This window comes from Armigeres subalbatus, chromosome 3, assembly GCF_024139115.2.
Source record: "Armigeres subalbatus isolate Guangzhou_Male chromosome 3, GZ_Asu_2, whole genome shotgun sequence".
Classification (NCBI taxonomy): domain Eukaryota; kingdom Metazoa; phylum Arthropoda; class Insecta; order Diptera; family Culicidae; genus Armigeres; species Armigeres subalbatus.
Window position 1 is genome coordinate 122,038,725 of NC_085141.1, and position 5,201 is coordinate 122,043,925.

The window sequence follows — 5,201 nt, forward strand, 5'->3', positions numbered from 1 at the left end:
ATACAAAACATTTAAATAGTCTAGCTATTTTATTGGCACCTATTCTCAACCATCAAGTTGCGATGCATCAAGACTGAATCGGACTATAGACTCGAAAGTTATGGCAAAAATACTATTTTTCCATATTACACCAGTGTGGCATTCCTTTATACGAAAGCGTAATTAAAATCAATCGAACCACAGTAAACTAATATAGCATACCAACCAACCTAGCACCGATGTAACGAACGAACGCAAAGTGCAACGCAGGATTATGTAATTGTAAACAGTACATCTGGAAGTCATTCACCGTCGAACTGCATCGTTCTCTCGTCTCTCTCTCTACCTACTGCGGGACGCGAGGGTCGATACAATGCAGTTCGAAGGAGTCAAATATCAAACAAGGGCATTCAAACCAAGTTAACCAAACACACTGATAATGCAAGGCCATGCTATTTTGGATATTTGTCACTCCAGTCGTCTTCTTTATACAATACAATAATTGTTATAACATTGAACCCGAACGGGTATAAATATGCCCACAGTTACGAGAAATAAACGATTCTGATTTTGAAGCTCGACCTTACTAGTTGACTCTAGCTAAGCATTCGACTACTTTAAACAAGTGTATTCTCTTGTGACCCTGCTGGAAATCTTCAGTTAGGCATTCACACAAATAGAGAAAGTCCTCGCGATATCGCCGCGCTTACATCCCGTTGTCAGACTCGGAATTTAACATGATCGTATAGTGTACTTGTGATTTAGTGATATGATTAAAGAGTGAATAATCATAGCAAATGGCGACCGTCCGGCAGTGAACTTGCCGCCAAGATTAGTGAAAAGTGGTCAAGAAACATTTTTTTTGGTGAAAAAAAAAAAATGGAGAAACAGGAAAGCATCGAGTTTTGGGAGCAAATCGATGCTCAAGCGAGGCAAGACCAAATAAAGGAGGAAGAACATATTGCCAAGCACAAAAACGGACCATGTGAAGAAAAGTGCTGTGAAAATTGGCTAGTGAAGTACTGGCAGAGAAGATATGGTAAAATAACAATTACCGACAAAGGATTAGTGTTATTCGGTGATCAAAAGCCATATTAATTCACTAACAAAGATGAAAGGCCATATTAATTAACAGTGAGAATAGACTACAAAGTGCGTGATGGCCACAATAAGAGAATTAAAAACGGCAATAGTGACATTAGAACGTGCAAGAACGGCAAAGGCGCCGATAAAAGTTAAACGAAGTAAAGCAGTAGAAGAATTGCTGAACATTTTATCAGAAACGCAAATGGTCGAAATAATAAATCGCGAAGAACATGAAATATTAGTTAAAGTGACAACAGAAGCAGTGAAATTTAGTGTAGTACCAGGAATAGTGTCCGCTAGAAGGAACGACCTACTACAGTGGGCAACGCTGTGTTTACCCACGTTAGCCGGAAATTTGATTGTCTACACTAGAATGGGGATACAAACCCATATACAGGCAGTGAATAATCGCATTGGTGGTCAAATTATTGGCCTAGTGTACTGAGAGCGATCGGGAAAAATTATATACTATGAATAGTTAACAAGAAAAAAAAAATGGGAAAAACATCATCAAAGTCAGAAGTGGTGCATAACGCGGATCCACAAATCCGCATAGTGAATACACAAGACTATCACACCGCGATTCTGGAACACCATGAACTTATAATATACATAATCGCAGTGGTGGTCATACTTCAATTGGCGTTAACTCTATACGCGATGCTCAAACGAAGAGAGCGAAAACGTGCGTTTATCCTTGCGAAAAGTATGGATCGCATCGCGGAGGTGTGAAAATGACAATTCCCTCAGGAAGAGGAACAGTGATAAAAAGAATAACAATATAACAGGCAGTAACGAACAGTTGGAAGCAACGATCGAGGAAACAACGAAAAACAACGGCATCGAAAAGCAGCTTAACTTGCTGCACCCGGAGGACTGACGGCAACAGCATCCAGGAAATTCACCCCTGTGGTTTAAGTAGTAAGTGAAAAGTAAGAAATATTTATAAACTTGTATTTTCTAATATGTATTACATTACGAGGATTGCTTATAATTTTTTTTTAATTAACTGTGATTTGGATGTGAGTGAATAAAATTTCTAAATACCTTATTTGCGATAAAAATGATATTCATCATGACATATTTTTACAAATGTCAAAGGAAGAGTTAATAAGAATTGCCACAATCATAAAAAGGGAACATTTGAATCTAAAAAAAAATATAAATAGGCCAAGATCGCTTGAAAATATCTTAGCCAAGACAGAAAATTTGAAAGACCTTATACATAAATACAAGGTAAATTTAAACAGGCTCAAAGGAAAGCTTTCTACCTTCAATTGGAATGTCGAGTGTGACATTTACGAAAACACAAAATTAGAATTTAAATCTTGTTTATCACTACTTGACAACAGTAAAGTCTTAGAAAATCCTAAGCGCATACTTAAGTTGAAAACAATCGCCAAAGCAGTAGTGCTCTGCTCAAGATTACAAAAATCAATTCGATCATTACCTAACACAAACATTGAAATCAAAATGCCAAAAGTCGACATAAAATTGGGAACGGCTCTGGTGCAAGCCTATGATGGCACACCAGATAATCTCAATACTTTCCTTGATGCAGTAGAACTCTTCAAAGACAATGTCGAAGGAGAATTTTTACAAGCTACTGCAGATCAAAAAGCAGCTGCTGACGACACCGTATATAAATTTATTAAGACTAGGCTTACGGGAACAGCCCGCCAAGCCATTACAGGAGCACAAAATTTAAACGAAATAATAACAAAGCTCAAAACTCAGTGTTCTACCAAGATTAATTCAGAAAACCTAATGGCGAAATTGAAAGGTCTCAAGCAAAAAGACTCAATTGATAATTTTTGCGACCAAATTGAGCAACTAACTTTACGTCTAGCAACAACGTACGTACAAGAAGCCATACCGATAAACAAAGCCACCCAAATGGCAACAAAGGCCGGTGTGCAAGCATTAATAAATGGTGTAAGTAATAGCGATACAAAAATCATATTGAGAGCTGGGACATTCACTTCAATAAGTGATGCAACTCAGAAAGTACACGAATGTAACAATGAAGACAAAATTAAGGCAAATACCTCGCAAGCGCAAGTCTTTATGACTCGCGGAAACTACGCGCAACGTAGTCGAGGCAAAGGGAAATATACAGCAGGATACAGGAGACAATATAATTTTCCTAACCGAATCCAATATAACAACCAGAGTAGTCATTCAGATTATCGTTATAATCAACAGGAGTTCAGAGCCCCGAATTACAGAGGACAAGGTAATCGTGGAAGAGGCAGATATAGACCAACTTCCTTTTACCATCCACAGCAAGCGACATATTTCGCCCAATCACAAACCCCGCCAAACATGCAACCAGCACGACAACCACAAAATCTAAATTTTCAGCAACACCTAGCAAATCAGGCACCCATGCAAACAGAATCTCAATTTCATTTTTTAGGCCAGTGTGTACCGCGTACACAGTGAACGCGTCCATATCGAACTATGTCTATTTAAACGTAGATTTATCAGATTCGAAATGTACTTTTATAGTAGATACTGGATCAGATATATCTATAATCAAAATAAATAAGGTAAAACCAACACAAATCTATTACGCCGCCGAAAAATGCATTATAACTGGGATAGGACAAGATGGAATATACTCATTGGGTAGTACTTTTGCTAAAATAAAAGCAGAAACTATACAAATCGAGCATAAATTTCACATAGTTAACAATGATTTTCCAATTCCTACCGATGGTATTCTTGGAAGAGATTTTTTAACAAAATACAAATGTAACATTAGTTATGAGCCATGGTTGCTTACTTTTACAATTAATCAAACCGAAATATCAATACCAATAGAGGATAACTATCGAAACAAAATATTCTTACCCCCTAGGCATGAAGTAGTTCGATACATACCAAATTTTAAGTTGACAGAAGATATGGTAGTTTATTCACAAGAAATTGAACCTGGTGTTTTCTGTGGAAACACTATCATATCTGCAAATCAACCAATTTTCAAATTTATGAACACTACCAAAAGTTCTGTGTTTATAACATATTCAAAATTTAAGCCTAAGATGGAACCCCTTCGAAATTTCCAAGTAGTTTCACCTAAAGGTCGTTCAAAAAATCAAAAATACAGACGAAAAATAATATTAGATCAAATTGATACTAAGCATATGCCTACGTATGCAAAAGGAGAATTAGAAAAATTGATAATTCAATACGAAGACATTTTTAATATAGAAGATGAAAAATTATCAACGAACAATTTTTATACACAGAACATTAGCCTAAATGATAATGTTCCTGTGTACATCCCAAATTATAAAACAATTCATGCTCAAGGTGAAGAAATTGAAAGGCAAATTCAAAAGATGATAACCGAAGAGATAATTGAACCTTCAGTTTCATCGTACAACTCTCCGATACTTTTAGTACCAAAGAAATCGGAAAATTCAGACAAAAAATGGCGTTTAGTCGTAGATTTCCGACAACTTAATAAGAAAATAATGCCAGATAAATTCCCACTACCGAGAATTGAGAGCATATTGGATCAACTCGGTAGAGCAAAATATTTTTCTACATTAGATTTGATGTCTGGATTTCATCAAATACCTTTAGATGCAAATTCAAGAAAATATACAGCATTCTCAAGTAATTCAGGTCATTATCAATTCAAAAGATTACCATTTGGATTAAATATTAGTCCAAACAGTTTTCAGCGAATGATGACAATCGCAATGGCAGGTTTGACACCAGAAAAAGCCTTTATTTACATTGACGATATTGTCGTTATTGGATGTTCTTTGAAGCATCACTTGAAAAATTTACAATCAGTATTTGAACGTTTGAGAAATTACAACCTTAAACTTAACTTAACAAAATGTAAATTTCTTAGAACCGAAGTGACTTATCTCGGTCATAAGATAACAGATAGAGGGATATTACCTGACGAATCTAAATTCGAAACCATAAAAAATTATCCTACTCCTAAAAATGCGGACGATGTACGAAGATTTGTTGCTTTCTGCAACTATTATCGTAAATTCGTAGCAAATTTTTCCAACATTGCTTATCCTTTAAACCAACTTCTGAAGAAAAATGCAACTTTCAAATGGACACAAGAGTGTCAAAATGCATTTGATTTTCTCAGACAACAATTA